Raw genomic sequence first — 20,372 nt, 5'->3', positions numbered from 1 at the left:
CTGTCTGTCTGCTCCCTATCTATGTTCTCCTGTGTTTCTCTCTCTGTCTGTCTGTCCCTCTCTCTATGTTCTCCTGTGTTCTCTCTCTGTCCTGTCTGCTCCTCTCTCTATGTTCTCCTGTGTTTCTCTCTCTGTCATTCTCTCCTCTCTCTATGTTCTCCTGTGTTCTCTCTATCCTGTCTGCCTCTCTCTATGTTCTCCTGTGTTCTCTCTCTCTCCTGTCCGCTCCCTCTCTCTGTTATCCTGTGTACTCTCTCTGTCCTGTCTGCCCCTCTCTCTATGTTTATCCTGTGTTTCTCTCTCTGTCCTTCTGCTCCTCTCTCTATGTTCTCCTGTGTTTGTCTCTCTGTCCTGTCTGCTCCTCTCTCTATGTTCTCCTGTGTTTTCTCTCTGTCCTGTCTACCCTCTCTCTATGTTATCCTGTGTTCTCTCTCTGTCCTGTCTGCTCTTCTCTCTATGTTCTCCTTGTTCTCTCTCTGTCCTGTTGCTCCTCTCTCTATGTTCTCCTGTGTTCTCTCTCTGTCTGTCTCTCCCTCTCTTGTTATCTAGTGTTCTCTCTCTGTCCTGTCTCTCCTCTCTCTATGTTCTCCTCTGTTCTCTCTCGGTCCTGTCTCTCCTCTCTCTTGTTCTCATGTGTTCTCTCTCTGTCTGTCTGCTCCTCTCTCTATGTTCTCCTGTGTTCTCTCTCTTCCTCTCTCCCTCTCTCTGTTTCTCCTGTATTCTCTCTCTGTTCTGTCTGCTCCTCTCTCCCATGTTCTCCTGTGTTCTCTCTCTCTCTGTCCTTTCTGCTCTTCTATCTATGTTCTCCTGTGTTCTCTCTCTGTCCTGTCTGCTCCCCTCTCTCTATGTTCTCCTCTGTTCTCTCACTGTCCTGTCTGCTCCTCTCTATATTCTCCTCTGTTCTCTCTCTTCTTCTGCCCCTCTCTCTGTGTTCTCCTGTGTTATCTCTCTTCCTGTCTGCTCCCTCTCTATGTTTCTTCTTGTTCTCTCTGTCTGTCTGCTCCTCTCTCTATGTTCTGCTGTGTTCTCTCTCTGTCCTGTCTGCTCCTCTCTCTATTTTCTCCTCTGTTTCTCTCTCGGTCCTGTCTGCTCCTCTCTCTATGTTCTCATGTATTTCTCTCTCTGTCCTCTCTGCTCCTCTCTCTATGTTCTCCTGTGTTCTCTCTCTGTCCCGTCTGCTCCCCTCTCTCTGTGTTCTCCTGTGTTCTCTCTCTGTTCTGTCTGTCCTCTCCCCATGTTCTCCTGTGTTCTCTCTCTCTCTGTCCTTTCTGCTCTTCTATCTATGTTCTCCTGTGTTCTCTCTCTGTCCTATCTTCTCTCTCTATGTTATCCTGTGTTCTCCCTCTGTCCTGTCTCTCCCCTCTCTATGTTCTCCTGTGTTCTCTCTCTTCCTGTCAGTCCTCTCTCTATGTTCTCCTTTGTTCTCTCTCTGTCCTGTCTGCTCCTCTCTGTATTCTCCTGTGATTTCTCTCTCTATCCTGTCTCCCCTCTCTCTTGTTCTCCTGTTTTCTCTCTCTGTCCTGTCTCTCCCCTCTCTTGTTCTTCTGTGTTCTCTCTTCCTGTCTGCTCCTCTCTCTATGTTCTCCTGTGTTCTCTCTCTGTCCCTGTCTGCTCCCTCTCTCTATGTTCTCCTGTGTTCTCTCTCTGTTCTGTCTGCTCCTCTCCCCATGTTCTCCTGTGTTCTCTCTCTGTCCTGTCTGCTGCACTCTCTATGTTCTCCTGTGTTCTCTCTCTCTCTCTGTCCTTTCTGCTCTTCTATCTATGGTCTCCTGTGTTTCTCTTTCTTCCTTCTACTCCTCTCTCTATGTTCTCCTGTGTTCTCCCTCTGTCCTGTCTGCTCCCCTCTCTATGTTCTCCTGTGTTCTCTCTCTGTCCTGTCAGCTCCTCTCTGTATGTTCTCCTTTGTTCTCTCTCTATCCTGTCTGTTCCTCTCCCCATGTTCTCCTGTGTTCTCTCTCTGTCCTGTCTGCTCCCCTCTCTCTATGTTCTCCTCTGTTCTCTCACTGTCCTGTCTGCTCCTCTCTATATTCTCCTCTGTTCTCTCTCTGTCCTGTCTGCCCCTCTCTCTGTGTTCTCCTGTGTTATCTCTCTGTCCTGTCTGCTCCCCTCTCTATGTTCTTCTGTGTTCTCTCTGTCCTGTCTGCTCCTCTCTCTATGTTCTGCTGTGTTCTCTCTCTGTCCTGTCTGCTCCTCTCTCTATGTTCTCCTGTATTCTCTCTATCCTGTCTGCGCCTCTCTATGTTCTCCTGTGTTCTCTCTCTGTCCTGTCCGCTCCCCTCTCTCTATGTTCTCCTGTGTTCTCTCTGTGTCCTGTCTGCCCCTCTCTCTATGTTATCCTGTGTTCTCTCTCTGTCCTGTCTGCACCTCTCTCTATGTTCTCCTGTGTTCGCTCTCTGTCCTGTCTGTTCCTCTCTCTATGTTCTCCTGTGTTTTCTCTCTGTCCTGTCTGCTCCTCTCTATGTTCTCCTGTGTTCTCTCTCTCTCTCTCTGTCCTTTCTGCTCTTCTAACTATGTTCTCCTGTGTTCTCTCTCTGTCCTGTCTCTCCTCTCTCTATGTTCTCCTGTATTCTCCCTCTGTTCTGTCTCTCTCTCTATGTTCTCCTGTGTTCTCTCTCTGTCCTGTCTGCTCCTCTCTCTATTTCTCCTGTGTTCTCCCTCTGTCCTGTCTGCTCCTCTCTCTATTTCTCCTGTTTCTCTCTCTCTCTGTCCTTTCTCTCTTTCTATGTTCTCTTGTTCTCCCTCTGTCCTGTCTCTCCCCTATCTATGTTCTCCTGTGTTCTCTCTCTCTCCTGTCTGCTCCTCTCTCTATGTTCTCCTGTGTTCTCTCTCTGTCCTGTCTGCTCCTCTTCTATGTTCTCCTGTGTTCTCTCTCTGTCGGTCTGCTCCCCTCTCTCTATGTTCTCCTCTGTTCTCTCTCTCGTCCTGTCTGTTCCTCTCTATATTCTCCTTTCTCTCTCTTCCTTCTGCCCCTCTCTCTGTTCTCCTGTGTTCTCTCTCTTTCCTGTCTGCTCCCTCTCTATGTTCTGTGTTTCTCTCTGTCCTGTCTGCTCCTCTCTCTATGTTCTCCTGTGTTTCTCTCTCTGTCCTGTCTGTCCTCCTCTCTCTATGTTCTCCTGTGTTCTCTCTTTCTTCATATAGCCTCTCTCATGTTCTCCTGTGTTCTCTCTCTGTCCTGTCAGCTCCCCTCTCTCTGTTATCCTGTTCTCTCTCTGTCCTGTCTGCCCCTCTCTCTATGTTTATCCTGTGTTCTCTCTCTCTGTCCTGTCTTGCTCTCTCTCTATGTTTCTCCTGTGTTCTCTCTCTCTGTCCTGTCTGCTCTTCTCTCTATGTTCTCCTGTGTTCTCTCTCTGTCCTGTCTGCTCCTCTCTCTATGTTCTCCTGTGTTCTCTCTCTGTCCTGTCTGCTCCCTCTCTATGTTATCTAGTGTTCTCTCTCTGTCCTGTCTGCTCCTCTCTCTACGTTCTCCTCTGTTCTCTCTCGGTCCTGTCTGCTCCTCTCTCTATGTTCTCCTGTGTTCTCTCTCTGTCCCGTCTGCTCCCCTCTCTCTGTGTTCTCCTGTGTTCTCTCTCTGTTCTGTCTGCTCCTCTCCCCATGTTCTCCTGTGTTCTCTCTCTCTCTGTCCTTTCTGCTCTTCTATCTATGTTCTCCTGTGTTCTCTCTCTGTCCTGTCTGCTCCTCTCTCTATGTTATCCTGTGTTCTCCCTCTGTCCTGTCTGCTCCCCTCTCTATGTTCTCCTGTGTTCTCTCTCTGTCCTGTCAGCTCCTCTCTGTATGTTCTCCTTTGTTCTCTCTCTGTCCTGTCTGCTCCTCTCTGTATTCTCCTGTGTTCTCTCTCTATCCTGTCTGCCCCTCTCTCTGTGTTCTCCTGTGTTCTCTCTCTGTCCTGTCTGCTCCCCTCTCTATGTTCTTCTGTGTTCTCTCTCTGTCCTGTCTGCTCCTCTCTCTATGTTCTGTGTTCTCCTCTGTCCTGTCTGCTCCTATCTATGTTATCCTGTGTTCTCTCTCTGTCCTGTCTGCTCCTCTCTCTATGTTCTCTGTGTTTCTCTCTCTGTCCTGTCTGCTCCTCTCTCTATGTTCTCCTGTGTTTCTCTCTCTGTCCTGTCTGCTCCCCTCTCTCTATGTTCTCCTCTGTTCTCTCTCTGTCCTGTCTGTGCCTCTCTATATTCTCCTGTTCTCTCTCTGTCCTGTCTGCCCCACTCTCTGTGTTCTCCTGTGTTCTCTCTCTGTCCTGTCTGCTCCCCTCTCTATGTTCTCCTGTGTTCTCTCTGTCCTGTCTGCTCCTCTCTCTATGTTCTCCTGTGTTCTCTCTCTGTCCTGTCTGCTTCTCTCTCTATGTTCTCCTGTGTTCTCTCTGTCCTGTCTGCTCCTCTCTCTATGTTCTCCTGTGTTCTCTCTCTGTCCCTGTCTGCTACCCTCTCTCTATGTTCTCCTGTGTTCTCTCTCTGTTCTGTCTGCTCCTCTCCCCATGTTCTCCTGTGTTCTCTCTCTGTCCTGTCTGCTGCACTCTCTATGTTCTCCTGTGTTCTCTCTCTCTCTGTCCTTTCTGCTCTTCTATCTATGGTCTCCTGTGTTCTCTCTCTGTCCTGTCTGCTCCTCTCTCTATGTTCTCCTGTGTTCTCCCTCTGTCCTGTCTACTCGCCTCTCTATGTTCTCCTGTGTTCTCTCTCTGTCCTGTCAGCTCCTCTCTGTATGTTCTCCTTTGTTCTCTCTCTATCCTGTCTGTTCCTCTCCCCATGTTCTCCTGTGTTCTCTCTCTGTCCTGTCTGCTCCCCTCTCTCTATGTTCTCCTCTGTTCTCTCTCTGTCCTGTCTGCTCCTCTCTATATTCTCCTCTGTTCTCTCTCTGTCCTGTCTGCCCCTCTCTCTGTGTTCTCCTGTGTTATCTCTCTGTCCTGTCTGCTCCCCTCGCTATGTTTTTCTGTGTTCTCTCTGTCCTGTCTGCTCCTCTCTCTATGTTCTCCTGTGTTCTCTCTCTGTCCTGTCTGCTCCTCTCTCTATGTTCTCCTGTGTTCTCTCTATCCTGTCTGCGCCTCTCTCTATGTTCTCCTGTGTTCTCTCTCTGTCCTGTCTGCTCCCCTCTCTCTATGTTCTCCTGTGTTCTCTCTGTGTCCTGTCTGCCCCTCTCTCTATGTTATCCTGTGTTCTCTCTCTGTCCTGTCTGCTCCTCTCTCTATGTTCTCCTGTGTTCGCTCTCTGTCCTGTCTGTTCCTCTCTCTATGTTCTCCTGTGTCTTCTCTCTGTCCTGTCTGCTCCTCTCTCTATGTTCTCCTGTGTTCTCTCTCTCTCTCTCTGTCCTTTCTGCTCTTCTAACTATGTTCTCCTGTGTTCTCTCTCTGTCCTGTCTGCTCCTCTCTCTATGTTCTCCTGTGTTCTCTCTCTCTCTCTCTGTCCTTTCTGCTCTTCTAACTATGTTCTCCTGTGTTCTCTCTCTGTCCTGTCTGCTCCTCTCTCTATGTTCTCCTGTGTTCTCCCTCTGTTCTGTCTGCTCCCCTCTCTATGTTCTCCTGTGTTCTCTCTCTGTCCTGTCTGCTCCTCTCTCTATGTTCTCCTGTCTGCTCCTCTCTCTATGTTCTCCTGTGTTCTCTCTCTGTCCTGTCTGCTCCTCTCTCTATGTTCTCCTGTGTTCTCTCTCTGTCCGGTCTGCTCCCCTCTCTCTATGTTCTCCTCTGTTCTCTCTCTGTCCTGTCTGTTCCTCTCTATATTCTCCTGTTCTCTCTCTGTCCTGTCTGCCCCTCTCTCTGTGTTCTCTTGTGTTCTCTCTCTGTCCTGTCTGCTCCCCTCTCTATGTTCTCCTGTGTTCTCTCTGTCCTGTCTGCTCCTCTCTCTATGTTCTCCTGTGTTCTCTCTCTGTCCTGTCTGCTCCTCTCTCTATGTTCTCCTGTGTTCTCTCTCTGTCCTGTCTGCGCCTCTCTCTATGTTCTCCTGTGTTCTCTCTCTGTCCTGTCCGCTCCCCTCTCTCTGTTATCCTGTGTACTCTCTCTGTCCTGTCTGCCCCTCTCTCTATGTTATCCTGTGTTCTCTCTCTGTCCTGTCTGCTCCTCTCTCTATGTTCTCCTGTGTTTGCTCTCTGTCCTGTCTGCTCCTCTCTCTATGTTCTCCTGTGTTTTCTCTCTGTCCTGTCTGACCCTCTCTCTATGTTATCATGTGTTCTCTCTCTGTCCTGTCTGCTCTTCTCTCTATGTTCTCCTGTGTTCTCTCTCTGTCCTGTATGCTGTTCTCCTGTGTTCTCTCTCTGTCCTGTCTGCTCCCCTCTATGTTATCTTGTGTTCTCTCTCTGTCCTGTCTGCTCCTCTCTCTATGTTCTCCTCTGTTCTCTCTCGGTCCTGTCTGCTCCTCTCTCTATGTTCTCATGTGTTCTCTCTCTGTCCTGTCTGCTCCCCTCTATGTTCTCCTGTGTTCTCTCTCTGTCCCGTCTGCTCCCCTCTCTCTATGTTCTCCTCTGTTCTCTCTCTGTCCTGTCTGTTCCTCTCTATATTCTCCTGTTCTCTCTCTGTCCTGTCTGCCCCTCTCTCTGTGTTCTCTTGTGTTTCTCTCTCTGTCCTGTCTGCTCCCTCTCTATGTTTCTCCTGTGTTCTCTCTCGTCCTGTCTGCTCCTCTCTCTATGTTCTCCTGTGTTCTCTCTCTGTCCTGTCTGCCCTCTCTCTATGTTCTCCTGTGTTTCTCTCTGTCCTGTCTAGCTCTCTCTATGTTCTCCTGTGTTCTCTCTCTGTCCTGTCCGTCCTCTCTCTGTGTTCTCGTGTTCTCTCTTGTTCTGTCTGCTCCTCTCCCTGTGTTCTCTCTTGTTCTCTCTCTTCCTGTCTCTCTCTCTATTTTCTATGTTTCTCCTTTTCTCTCTCTGTCCTGTCTGCTCCTCTCTCTATGTTCTCCTGTGTTCTCCCTCTCGTCCTTTCTGTCCTCTCTCTATCGGTTCTCCTGTGTTCCTCTCTCTGTCTGTCTGCTCCTCTCTCCTATGTTCTCCTGTGTTTCTCTCTGTCTCTGTCTGCTCCTCTCTATGTTCTCCTGTGTTTCTCTCTCTGTCTGTCTATCCTCTCTCTATGTTCTCCTTTGTTTCTCTCTCTGTCCTGTCTGCTCCTCTCTATGTTCTCCTGTGTTTCTCTCTCTGTCCTTTCTGCTCCCTCTCTATGTTCTCCTTTGTTTCTCTCTGTCCTGTCTGTCCTCTCTATGTTCTTCTGTGTTCTCTCTGTCTGTCTTCTCCTCTCTCTATTTCTCTGTGTTCTCTCTGTCCTGTCTGCTCTCTCTATGTTCTCCTGTGTTCTCTTCTGTCTGTCTCCTCTCTCTATGTTCTTTGTTCTCTCTCTGTTCTGTCTGCTCCTCTCTCCATGTTCTCCTGTGTTCTCTCTCTCTCTGTCCTTTCTGCTCTTCTATCTATGTTATCCTGTGTTCTCTCTCTGTCCTGTCTGCTCCTCTCTCTATGTTCTCCTGTGTTCTCTCTCTGTCCTGTCTGTCCTCTCTCTATGTTCTCCTGTGTTCTCTCTCTGTCCTGTCTTCTCCCTCTCTCTATGTTTCTCCTTTGTTTCTCTCTCTGTCCTGTCTGCTCCCTCTCTCTATGTTCTCCTAGTGTTCTCTCTCTGTCCTGTCTGCCCCTCTCTCTGTGTTCTCCTGTGTTCTCTCTCTTGTCCTGTCTGCTCCCTCTCTATGTTCTTCTGTGTTCTCTCTTCTGTCTGCTCTCTCTCCTGTTCTCCTGTGTTCTCTCTCTCTCTGTCCTTTCTGCTCTTCTATCTATGTTCTCCTGTGTTCTCTCTCTGTCCTGTCTGCTCCTCTCTCTATGTTCTCCTGTGTTCTCTCTGTCCTGTCTGCTCCTCTCTCTATGTTCTCCTGTGTTCTCTCTCTGTCCTGTCTGCTCCCCTCTCTCTATGTTCTCCTCTGTTCTCTCTCTGTCCTGTCTGTGCCTCTCTATATTCTCCTGTTCTCTCTCTGTCCTGTCTGCCCCACTCTCTGTGTTCTCCTATGTTCTCTCTCTGTCCTGTCTGCTCCCCTCTCTATGTTCTCCTGTGTTCTCTCTGTCCTGTCTGCTCCTCTCTCTATGTTCTCCTGTGTTCTCTCTCTGTCCTGTCTGCTCCTCTCTCTATGTTCTCCTGTGTTCTCTCTATCCTGTCTGCGCCTCTCTCTATGTTATCCTGTGTTTGCTCTCTGTCCTGTCTGCTCCCCTCTCTCTATGTTCTCCTCTGTTCTCTCTCTGTCCTGTCTGCTCCTCTCTCTATGTTCTCCTTTTTCTCTCTCTGTCCTGTCTGCCCCTCTCTCTGTGTTCTCCTGTGTTCTCTCTCTGTCCTGTCTGCTCCCCTCTCTATGTTCTCCTGTGTTCTCTCTGTCCTGTCTGCTCCTCTCTCTATGTTCTCCTGTGTTCTCTCTCTGTCCTGTCTGCTCCTCTCTCTATGTTCTCCTGTGTTCTCTCTATCCTGTCTGCGCCTCTCTCTATGTTCTCCTGTGTTCTCTCTCTGTCCTGTCCGCTCCCCTCTCTCTGTTATTTTGTGTACTCTCTCTGTCCTGTCTGCCCCTCTCTCTATGTTATCCTGTGTTCTCTCTCTGTCCTGTCTGCTCCTCTCTCTATGTTCTCCTGTGTTTGCTCTCTGTCCTGTCTGACCCTCTCTCTATGTTCTCCTGTGTTCTCTCTCTGTCCCGTCTGCTCCCCTCTCTCTGTGTTCTCCTGTGTTCTCTCTCTGTTCTGTCTGCTCCTCTCCCCATGTTCTCCTGTGTTCTCTCTCTCTCTGTCCTTTCTGCTCTTCTATCTATGTTCTCCTGTGTTCTCTCTCTCTGTCCTGTCTGCTCCTCTCTCTATGTTATCCTGTGTTCTCCTCTGTCCTGTCTGCTCCCCTCTCTATGTTCTCCTGTGTCTCTCTCTCTGTCCTGTCAGCTCCTCTCTCTTGTTCCCTTTCTCTGTCCTGTCTGCTCCTCTCTGTATTCTCCTGTGTTCTCTCTCTATCCTGTCTGCCCCTCTCTCTGTGTTCTCCTGTGTTCTCTCTCTCTTGTCGCTCTCTCTCTCTCTCTGTTCTTCTGTGTTCTCTCTGTCTGTCTTCTCTCTCTATGTTCTCCTGTGTTCCTCTCTCTGTCCTTTCTGCTCCTCTCTCTATGTTCTCCTGTGTTCTCTCTCTGTCCTGTCTGTTCCCCTCTCTCTATGTTCTCCTGTGTTCTCTCTCTGTCCTGTCTGCTCCTCTCTCTATGTTCTCCTGTGTTCTCTCTCTGTCCTGTCTGCTCCCTCTCTCTATGTTCTCCTCTGTTCTCTCTCTGTCCTGTCTGCTCCTCTCTCTATGTTCTCCTGTGTTCTCTCTCTGTCCTGTCTGCTCCTCTCTCTGTGTTCTCCTGTGTTCTCTCTCTGTCCTGTCTGCTCCTCTCTCTATGTTCTCCTGTGTTCTCTCTGTCCTGTCTGCTCCTCTCTCTATGTTCTCCTGTGTTCTCTCTCTGTCCTGTCTGCTCCTCTCTCTGTTCTCCTGTGTTCTCTCTCTGTCCTGTCTGCTCCTCTCTCTATGTTCTCCTGTGTTCTCTCTCTGTCCTGTCTGCTCCCTCTCTCTATGTTCTCCTGTGTTCTCTCTCTGTCCTGTCTGCTCCCTCTCTATGTTCTCCTTGTTCTCTCTCTGTCCTGTCTGCTCCCTCTCTCTGTGTTCTCCTGTGTTCTCTCTCTGTCCTGTCTGCTCCCCTCTCTCTATGTTCTCCTGTGTTTCTCTCTCTGTCCTGTCTGCTCCTCTCTCTATGTTCTCCTGTGTTCTCTCTCTGTCCTGTCTGCTCCCTCTCTCTCTGTTCTCCTGTGTTCTCTCTCTATCCTGTCTGCTCCCTCTCTCTCTGTGTTCTTTGTTCTCTCCGCCGCTCCTCTCTATGTTATTTTGTGTACTCTCTCTGTCCTGTCTGCCCCTCTCTCTATGTTCTCCTGTGTTCTCTCTCTGTCCTGTCTGCTCCTCTCTCTATGTTCTCCTGTTTTGCTCTCTGTCCTGTCTGCTCCTCTCTCTATGTTCTCCTGTGTTCTCTCTCTGTCCTGTCTGCCCCTCTCTCTATGTTCTCCTGTGTTCTCTCTCTGTCCTGTCTGCTCTTCTCTCTATGTTCTCCTGTGTTCTCTCTCTGTCTGTCTGCTCCTCTCTCTATGTTCTCCTGTGTTCTCTCTCTGTCCTGTCTGCTCCCTCTCTATCTTGTTTTCTCCTTGTCGTTCTCTCTATGTTTCTGTCTGCTCCCCTCTCTCTATGTTCTCCTGTGTTTCTCTCTCTGTCCACTGTCTGCTCCTCTCTCTATGTTCTCCTTGTTCTCTCTCTTCCTGTCTCTCCCTCTCTCTGTGTTCTCCTGTGTTTCTCTCTCTGTCCTGTCTGCCCTCTTGTTCTCTGTGTTCTCTCTCTCTCTGTCCTGTCTGCTCTTCTCTCTATGTTCTCCTGTGTTCTCTCTCTGTCCTGTCTGCTCTCTCTCTCTATGTTCTCCTGTGTTTCTCTCTCTGTCCTGTCTGCTCCTCTCTCTGTGTTCTCCTGTGTTCTCTCTCTGTCCTGTCTAGCTCCCTCTCTCTATGTTTCTCTTTTGTTCTCTCTCTGTCTGTCTGTCCTCTCTGTGTTCTCCTGTGTTCTCTCTCTGTCCTGTTGCCCCTTCTCTTGTTCTCTCTCTGTCCTGTCTGCTCCTCTCTCTATGTTCTCCTGTGTTCTCTCTCTGTCCCTGTCTGCTCCTCTCTCTATGTTCTCCTGTGTTCTCTCTCTGTCCTGTCTGCTCCTCTCTCTTTGTTCTCCTGTGTTCTCTCTATCTTCTCGCCTCTCTCTATGTTCTCCTGTGATTTCTCTCTCTGTCCTGTCCGCTCCCCTCTCTCTATGTTCTCCTGTGTTCTCTCTGTCCTGTCTGCCCCTCTCTCTATGTTATCCTGTGTTTCTCTCTCTGTCCTGTCTCTCCTCTCTCTATGTTCTCCTGTTTGCTCTCTGTCTGCTCCTCTCTCTATGTTCTCCTGTGTTTTCTCTCTGTCCTGTCTGCCCCTCTCTCTATGTTATCCTGTGTTTCTCTCTCTGTCCTGTCTGCCTCTCTCTCTATGTTCTCCTGTGTTTCTCTCTCTGTCCTGTCTGCTCCTCTCTCTATGTTCTCTTGTGTTCTCTCTCTGTCCTGTCTGCTCCTCTCTCTATGTTCTCCTCTGTTCTCTCTCGGTCCTGTCTGCTCCTCTCTCTATGTTCTCCTGTGTTCTCTCTCTGTCCTGTCTGCTCCTCTCTCTATGTTCTCCTGTGTTCTCTCTCTGTCCCGTCTGCTCCACTCTCTCTGTGTTCTCCTGTGTTCTCTCTCTGTTCTGTCTGCTCCTCTCCCCATGTTCTCCTGTGTTCTCTCTCTCTCTGTCCTTTCTGCTCTTCTATCTATGTTCTCCTGTGTTCTCTCTCTGTCCTGTCTGCTCCTCTCTCTATGTTATCCTGTGTTCTCCCTCTGTCCTGTCTGCTCCCCTCTCTATGTTCTCCTGTGTTCTCTCTCTGTCCTGTCAGCTCCTCTCTGTATGTTCTCCTTTGTTCTCTCTCTGTCCTGTCTGCTCCTCTCTGTATTCTCCTGTGTTCTCTCTCTATCCTGTCTGCCCCTCTCTCTGTGTTCTCCCTCTGTCCTGTCTGCTCCCCTCTCTATGTTCTTCTGTGTTCTTTCTGTCCTGTCTGCTCCTCTCTCTATGTTCTCCTGTGTTCTCTCTCTGTCCTGTCTGCTCCTCTCTCTTTGTTCTCCTGTGTTCTCTCTATCCTGTCTGCGCCTCTCTCTATGTTCTCTGTGTTCTCTCTCTGTCCGCTCCGCCTCTCTCTATGTTCTCCTGTGTTTCTCTCTCTGTCCTGTCTGCCCCCCCTCTCTCTATGTTATCCTGTGTTCTCTCTCTGTCCTGTCTGCTCCTCTCTCTATGTTCTCCTGTGTTCGCTCTCTGTCCTGTCTGCTCCTCTCTCTATGTTCTCCTGTGTTTTCTCTCTGTCCTGTCTGATCCTCTCTCTATGTTCTCCTGTGTTCTCTCTCTGTTCTGTCTGCCTCTCTCTCTATGTTCTCTATCTGTCCTGTCTGCTCCTTTCTCTATGTTCTCCTGTGTTCTCTCTCTGTCCTGTCCGCTCCCCTCTCTCTATGTTCTCCTGTTTTCTCTCTCTGTCCTGTCTGCCCCTCTCTCTATGTTATCCTGTGTTCTCTCTCTGTCCTGTCTGCTCCTCTCTCTATGTTCTCCTGTGTTCGCTCTCTGTCCATGTTCTCCTGTGTTTTCTCTCTGTCCTGTCTGATCCTCTCTCTATGTTCTCCTGTGTTCTCTCTCTGTCCTGTCTGCTCCTCTCTCTGTGTTCTCTCTCTGTCCTGTCTGCTCTCATCCCCATGTTCTCCTGTGTTCTCTCTCTATCCTGTCTGCTCCCCTCTCTATGTTCTCCTGTGTTCTCTCTCTGTCCTGTCTGCTCCTCTCTCTATGTTCTCCTGTGTTCTCTCTCTGTCCTGTCTGCTCTCATCCCCATGTTCTCCTGTGTTCTCTCTCTGTCCTGTCCGCTCCTCTCTCTATGTTCTCCTGTGTTCTCTCTCTGTTCTGTCTGCCTCTCTCTCTATGTTCTCTCTCTGTCCTGTCTGCTCCTCTCTCTATGTTCTCCTGTGTTCTCTCTCTGTCCTGTCTGCTCCTCTCTCTATGTTATCCTGTGTTCTCTCTCTGTCCTGTCTGCTCTTCTCTCTATGTTCTCCTGTGTTCTCTCTCTGTCCTGTATGCTCCTCTCTCTATGTTCTCCTGTGTTCTCTCTCTGTCCTGTCTGCTCCCCTCTATGTTATCTTGTGTTCTCTCTCTGTCCTGTCTGCTCCTCTCTCTATGTTCTCCTCTGTTCTCTCTCGGTCCTGTCTGCTCCTCTCTCTATGTTCTCCTGTGTTCTCTCTCTGTCCCGTCTGCTCCCCTCTCTCTGTGTTCTCTCTCTGTTCTGTCTGCTCCTCTCCCCATGTTCTCCTGTGTTCTCTCTCTCTCTGTCCTTTCTGCTCTTCTATCTATGTTCTCCTGTGTTCTCTCTCTGTCCTGTCTGCTCCTCTCTCTATGTTATCCTGTGTTCTCCCTCTGTCCTGTCTGCTCCCCTCTCTATGTTCTCCTGTGTTCTCTCTCTGTCCTGTCAGCTCCTCTCTGTATGTTCTCCTTTGTTCTCTCTCTGTCCTGTCTGCTCCTCTCTGTATTCTCCTGTGTTCTCTCTCTATCCTGTCTGCCCCTCTCTCTGTGTTCTCCTGTGTTCTCTCTCTGTCCTGTCTGCTCCCCTCTCTATGTTCTTCTGTGTTCTCTCTGTCCTGTCTGCTCCTCTCTCTATGTTCTCCTGTGTTCTCCCTCTGTCCTGTCTGCTCCCCTATCTATGTTCTCCTGTGTTCTCTCTCTGTCCTGTCTGCTCCTCTCTCTATGTTCTCCTGTGTTCTCTCTCTGTCCTGTCTGCTCCTCTCTCTATTTTCTCCTGTGTTCTCTCTCTGTCCTGTCCGCTCCCCTCTCTCTATGTTCTCCTGTGTTCTCTCTCTGTCCTGTCTGCCCCTCTCTCTATGTTATCCTGTGTTCTCTCTCTGTCCTGTCTGCTCCTCTCTCTATGTTCTCCTGTGTTCGCTCTCTGTCCTGTCTTTTCCTTTCTCTATGTTATCCTGTGTTTTCTCTCTGTCCTGTCTGATCCTCTCTCTATGTTCTCCTGTGTTCTCTCTCTGTCCTGTCTGCTCCCCTCTCTATGTTCTCCTGTGTTCTCTCTCTGTCCTGTCGGCTCCTCTCTCTATGTTCTCCTGTGTTCTCTCTCTGTCCTGTCGGCTCCTCTCTCTATGTTCTCCTGTGTTCTCTCTCTGTCCTGTCTGCTCTCATCCCCATGTTCTCCTGTGTTCTCTCTCTGTCCTGTCCGCTCCTCTCTCTATGTTCTCCTGTGTTCTCTCTCTGTCCTGTCTGCTCCTCTCTCTATGTTCTCCTCTGTTCTCTCTCGGTCCTGTCTGCTCCTCTCTCTATGTTCTCATGTGTTCTCTCTCTGTCCTGTCTGCTCCTCTCTCTATGTTCTCCTGTGTTCTCTCTCTGTCCCGTCTGCTCCCCTCTCTCTGTGTTCTCCTGTGTTCTCTCTCTGTTCTGTCTGCTCCTCTCCCCATGTTCTCCTGTGTTCTCTCTCTCTCTGTCCTTTCTGCTCTTCTATCTATGTTCTCCTGTGTTCTCTCTCTGTCCTGTCTGCTCCTCTCTCTTTGTTCTCCTGTGTTCTCTCTATCCTGTCTGCGCCTCTCTCTATGTTCTCCTGTGTTCTCTCTCTGTCCTGTCCGCTCCCCTCTCTCTATGTTCTCCTGTGTTCTCTCTCTGTCCTGTCTGCCCCTCTCTCTATGTTATCCTGTGTTCTCTCTCTGTCCTGTCTGCTCCTCTCTCTATGTTCTCCTGTGTTCGCTCTCTGTCCTGTCTTTTCCTTTCTCTATGTTCTCCTGTGTTTTCTCTCTGTCCTGTCTGATCCTCTCTCTATGTTCTCCTGTGTTCTCTCTCTGTCCTGTCTGCTCCCCTCTCTATGTTCTCCTGTGTTCTCTCTCTGTCCTGTCGGCTCCTCTCTCTATGTTCTCCTGTGTTCTCTCTCTGTCCTGTCTGCTCTCATCCCCATGTTCTCCTGTGTTCTCTCTATCCTGTCTGCGCCTCTCTCTATGTTCTCCTGTGTTCTCTCTCTGTCCTGTCCGCTCCCCTCTCTCTGTTATTCTGTGTACTCTCTCTGTCCTGTCTGCCCCTCTCTCTATGTTATCCTGTGTTCTCTCTCTGTCCTGTCTGCTCCTCTCTCTATGTTCTCCTGTGTTTGCTCTCTGTCCTGTCTGCTCCTCTCTCTATGTTCTCCTGTGTTTTCTCTCTGTCCTGTCTGACCCTCTCTCTATGTTATCCTGCGTTCTCTCTCTGTCCTGTCTGCTCTTCTCTCTATGTTCTCCTGTGTTCTCTCTCTGTCCTGTATGCTCCTCTCTCTATGTTCTCCTGTGTTCTCTCTCTGTCCTGTCTGCTCCCCTCTATGTTATCTTGTGTTCTCTCTCTGTCCTGTCTGCTCCTCTCTCTATGTTCTCCTCTGTTCTCTCTCGGTCCTGTCTGCTCCTCTCTCTATGTTCTCATGTGTTCTCTCTCTGTCCTGTCTGCTCCTCTCTCTATGTTCTCCTGTGTTCTCTCTCTGTTCTGTCTGCTCCTCTCCCCATGTTCTCCTGTGTTCTCTCTCTCTCTGTCCTTTCTGCTCTTCTATCTATGTTCTCCTGTGTTCTCTCTCTGTCCTGTCTGCTCCTCTCTCTATGTTATCCTGTGTTCTCCCTCTGTCCTGTCTGCTCCCCTCTCTATGTTCTCCTGTGTTCTCTCTCTGTCCTGTCAGCTCCTCTCTGTATGTTCTCCTTTGTTCTCTCTCTGTCCTGTCTGCTCCTCTCTGTATTCTCCTGTGTTCTCTCTCTATCCTGTCTGCCTCTCTCTGTGTTCTCTCTCTGTCCTGTCTGCTCCTCTCTCTTTGTTCTCCTGTGTTCTCTCTATCCTGTCTGCGCCTCTCTCTATGTTCTCCTGTGTTCTCTCTCTGTCCTGTCTGCTCCCCTTTCTATGTTCTCCTGTGTTCTCTCTCTGTCCTGTCGGCTCCTCTCTCTATGTTCTCCTGTGTTCTCTCTCTGTCCTGTCCGCTCCCCTCTCTCTGTTATTCTGTGTACTCTCTCTGTCCTGTCTGCCCCTCTCTCTATGTTATCCTGTGTTCTCTCTCTGTCCTGTCTGCTCCTCTCTCTATGTTCTCCTGTGTTCTCTCTCTGTCCTGTCGGCTCCTCTCTCTATGTTCTCCTGTGTTCTCTCTCTGTCCTGTCTGCTCTCATCCCCATGTTCTCCTGTGTTCTCTCTCTGTCCTGTCCGCTCCTCTCTCTATGTTCTCCTGTGTTCTCTCTCTGTCCTGTATGCTCCTCTCTCTATGTTCTCCTGTGTTCTCTCTCTGTCCTGTCTGCTCCCCTCTATGTTATCTTGTGTTCTCTCTCTGTCCTGTCTGCTCCTCTCTCTATGTTCTCCTCTGTTCTCTCTCGGTCCTGTCTGCTCCTCTCTCTATGTTCTCATGTGTTCTCTCTCTGTCCTGTCTGCTCCTCTCTCTATGTTCTCCTGTGTTCTCTCTCTGTCCCGTCTGCTCCCCTCTCTCTGTGTTCTCCTGTGTTCTCTCTCTGTTCTGTCTGCTCCTCTCCCCATGTTCTCCTGTGTTCTCTCTCTCTCTGTCCTTTCTGCTCTTCTATCTATGTTCTCCTGTGTTCTCTCTCTGTCCTGTCAGCTCCTCTCTGTATGTTCTCCTTTGTTCTCTCTCTGTCCTGTCTGCTCCTCTCTGTATTCTCCTGTGTTCTCTCTCTATCCTGTCTGCCTCTCTCTCTGTGTTCTCCTGTGTTCTCTCTCTGTCCTGTCTGCTCCTCTCTCTTTGTTCTCCTGTGTTCTCTCTATCCTGTCTGCGCCTCTCTCTATGTTCTCCTGTGTTCTCTCTCTGTCCTGTCTGCCCCTCTCTCTATGTTATCCTGTGTTCTCTCTCTGTCCTGTCTGCTCCTCTCTCTATGTTCTCCTGTGTTCGCTCTCTGTCCTGTCTTTTCCTTTCTCTATGTTCTCCTGTGTTTTCTCTCTGTCCTGTCTGATCCTCTCTCTATGTTCTCCTGTGTTCTCTCTCTGTCCTGTCTGCTCCCCTCTCTATGTTCTCCTGTGTTCTCTCTGTCCTGTCGGCTCCTCTCTCTATGTTCTCCTGTGTTCTCTCTCTGTCCTGTCTGCTCTCATCCCCATGTTCTCCTGTGTTCTCTCTCTGTCCTGTCCGCTCCTCTCTCTATGTTCTCCTGTGTTCTCTCTCTGTTCTGTCTGCCTCTCTCTCTATGTTCTCTATCTGTCCTGTCTGCTCCTTTCTCTATGTTCTCCTGTGTTCTCTCTCTGTCCTGTCCGCTCCCCTCTATGTTCTCCTGTGTTCTCTCTCTGTCCTGTCTGCCCCTCTCTCTATGTTATCCTGTGTTCTCTCTCTTTCCTGTCTGCTCCTCTCTCTATGTTCTCCTGTGTTTTCTCTCTGTCCTGTCTGATCCTCTCTCTATGTTCTCCTGTGTTCTCTCTCTATCCTGTCTGCTCCCCTCTCTATGTTCTCCTGTGTTCTCTCTCTGTCCTGTCTGCTCCTTTCTCTATGTTCTCCTGTGTTCTCTCTCTGTCCTGTCTGCTCTCATCCCCATGTTCTCCTGTGTTCTCTCTCTGTCCTGTCCGCTCCTCTCTCTATGTTCTCCTGTGTTCTCTCTCTGTTCTGTCTGCCTCTCTCTCTATGTTCTCTCTCTGTCCTGTCTGCTCCTCTCTCTATGTTCTCCTGTGTTCTCTCTCTGTCCTGTCTGCTCCTCTCTCTATGTTCTCCTGTGTTCTCTCTCTGTCCTGTCTGCTTCTCTCTCTATGTTCTCCTGTGTTCTCTCTCTGTCCTGTCTGCTCCTCTCTCTATGTTCTCCTGTGTTTTCTCTCTGTCCTGTCTGCTCCCCTCTCTATGTTCTCCTGTGTTCTCTCTCTGTCCTGTCAGCTCCTCTCTGTATGTTCTCCTTTGTTCTCTCTCTATCCTGTCTGTTCCTCTCTCTATGTTCTCCTGTGTTCTCTCTGTCCTGTCTGCTCCCCTCTCTCTATGTTCTCCTCTGTTCTCTCTCTGTCCTGTCTGCTCCTCTCTGTATTCTCCTGTGTTCTCTCTCTGTCCTGTCTGCCCCTCTCTCTGTGTTCTCCTGTGTTCTCTCTCTGTCCTGTCTGCTCCCCTCTCTATGTTCTTCTGTGTTCTCTCAGTCCTGTCTGCTCCTCTCTCTATGTTCTCCTGTGTTCTCTCTCTGTCCTGTCTGCTCCTCTCTCTTTGTTCTCCTGTGTTCTCTCTATCCTGTCTGCGCCTCTCTCTATGTTCTCCTGTGTTCTCTCTCTGTCCTGTCCGCTCCCCTCTCTCTATGTTCTCCTGTGTTCTCTCTCTGTCCTGTCTGCCCCTCTCTCTATGTTATCCTGTGTTCTCTCTCTGTCCTGTCTGCTCCTCTCTCTATGTTCTCCTGTGTTTTCTCTCTGTCCTGTCTGAACCTCTCTCTATGTTCTCCTGTGTTCTCTCTCTGTCCTGTCTGCTCCTCTCTCTTTGTTCTCCTGTGTTCTCTCTATCCTGTCTGCACCTCTCTCTATGTTCTCCTGTGTTCTCTCTCTGTCCTGTCCGCTCCCCTCTCTCTATGTTCTTCTGTGTTCTCTCTCTGTCCTGTCTGCCCCTCTCTCTATGTTATCCTGTGTTCTCTCTCTGTCCTGTCTGCTCCTCTCTCTATGTTCTCCTGTGTTTTCTCTCTGTCCTGTCTGAACCTCTCTCTATGTTCTCCTGTGTTCTCTCTCTGTCCTGTCTGCTCTCATCCCCATGTTCTCCTGTGTTCTCTCTCTGTCCTGTCCGCTCCATGTTCTCCTGTGTTCTCTCTCTGTTCTGTCTGCCTCTCTCTCTATTTTCTCTCTCTGTCCTGTCTGCTCCTCTCTCTATGTTCTCCTGTGTTCTCTCTCTGTCCTGTCTGCTCCTCTCTATGTTCTCCTGTGTTCTCTCTCTGTCCTGTCTGCTCCTCTCTCTATGTTCTCCTGTGTTCTCTCTCTGTCCTGTCTGCTCCTCTCTCTATGTTCTCCTGTGTTTTCTCTCTGTCCTGTCTGCTTCTCTCTCTATGTTCTCCTGTGTTCTCTCTCTATGTTCTCCTGTATTCTCTCTCTGTTCTGTCTGCTCCTCTCTCTATGTTATCCTGTGTTCTCTCTCTGTCCTGTCTGCTCTCATCCCCATGTTCTCCTGTGTTCTCTCTCTGTCCTGTCCGCTCCTCTCTCTATGTTCTCCTGTGTTCTCTCTCTGTTCTGTCTGCCTCTCTCTATGTTCTCTCTCTGTCCTGTCTGCTCCTCTCTCTATGTTCTCCTGTGTTCTCTCTCTGTTCTGTCTGCCTCTCTCTCTATGTTCTCTCTCTGTCCTGTCTGCTCCCCTCTCTATGTTCTCCTGTGTTCTCTCTCTGTCCTGTCCGCTCCCCTCTCTCTATGTTATCCTGTGTTCTCTCTCTGTCCTGTCTGCTCCCCTCTCTCTATGTTCTCCTCTGTTCTCTCTCTGTCCTGTCTGCTCCTCTCTATGTTCTCCTGTGTTCTCTCTCTGTCCTGTCTGCCCCTCTCTCTGTGTTCTCCTGTGTTCTCTCTGTCCTGTCTCCTCCCCTCTCTATGTTCTCCTGTGTTCTCACTCTGTCCTGTCTACTCCTCTCTCTATGTTCTCTTGTGTTCTCTGTCTTTCCTGTCTGCTCCCCTCTCTTCCTTGCTGTTTGAAGTCCTGCTTTCCTGGATCTCCTATATTATTACAGAGACGGAATAGTTTCAGTGCCGTAGCAATATGGAGTATTCTGAGCAAACACACACACACACACACACACACACAATATGAGCAACTGGCCAATAATATGTTTACCTGAATTGAGCTAAAGGTTAAATCTGGGATCATTTGTTCCTTAATTATATTAGCAGTTCACTCAATCTTAAGCCTGATTAACATTCAACTGTCTTAACCTATCGCTAACCACAATAACTGTGTTCTCTCTCTATGTTCTCCTGTACGCTCCTCTGTCTCTCCTTAGATATGTTGGTTATTTAGCAACAGGTTATTTTTACTCTTGCAAATATAACAACTGTCTCTGTTTGCTGAGCTGCATCTCTCTTTCTCAAGAATAAATTATGTATGTCCATCTTCTAGAAGTTGGATAAACAATGTTAACTCAGCTAGCTATCCAGCTTTGATTTTTCAACAGATAGCTAGCTAATTGAGCTGACGACGTTACCAAAAGTAGCTAACGTCATGTTATCAATTGTCACCCCTCAAATTAGCTAGATATATTAGCAATTTTTAGCATACAGTGCATTCAGAAAGTATTCAAACATTTCTAAAACCTGTTTTCACTTTGTCATTATGGGGTATTGTCTGTAGATTGCTGAGAAATAAATAAATATTGAATCCATTTGTGGAAAAAGTGTGGAAAAAGTCAAGGGGTCTGAATACCTTTCCCGAAGGTACTGTATTTGGACAGTAATTGATTAGACAGCAATTGGTTAGTTAGTGATACTTTTCGGGTGGTGAACAGAGCTCCAGCAGTTGGAGTCAGTGTCCAGATAGCTAGCTAATCAATTACTGTCAAAACCCTGCTCATAAAATTTGCTAGGTAGCTAATGTTAGCAGCGCTGCTAGCAAGACTGGGTAGTCCCTAAAGTTAGTTAGCTAGCTAGTTAGCTTAACATTATCTGTCAGTGCAGCTTCTGAGTCAGCATGTTGAAATGTAAATTACTCCAATCTGGCTTACTGTGAGGTCAATAACTCTGAATAGCCTCATCATGGGCTAACAAAATTAGCTATAGTAATAGCAAGCTAACAAAGTTTACCTCCGGTTCTCCTTCTCATCTTAGCACTCTCTCCCTCAGAGAATGAACAGTCATCCGCACGCGCCAAAATATTATTGATTTAGACAAATCAAAAATTACTTTGGAAAACCACTTTGACTCCG

The sequence above is a fragment of the Coregonus clupeaformis genome, chromosome 1 (genome assembly GCF_020615455.1).
Source record: "Coregonus clupeaformis isolate EN_2021a chromosome 1, ASM2061545v1, whole genome shotgun sequence".
Taxonomy (NCBI): Eukaryota; Metazoa; Chordata; class Actinopteri; order Salmoniformes; family Salmonidae; genus Coregonus; species Coregonus clupeaformis.
The sequence above is the reverse complement of the archived record's forward strand: the minus strand, read 5'-3'. Positions refer to the sequence as shown.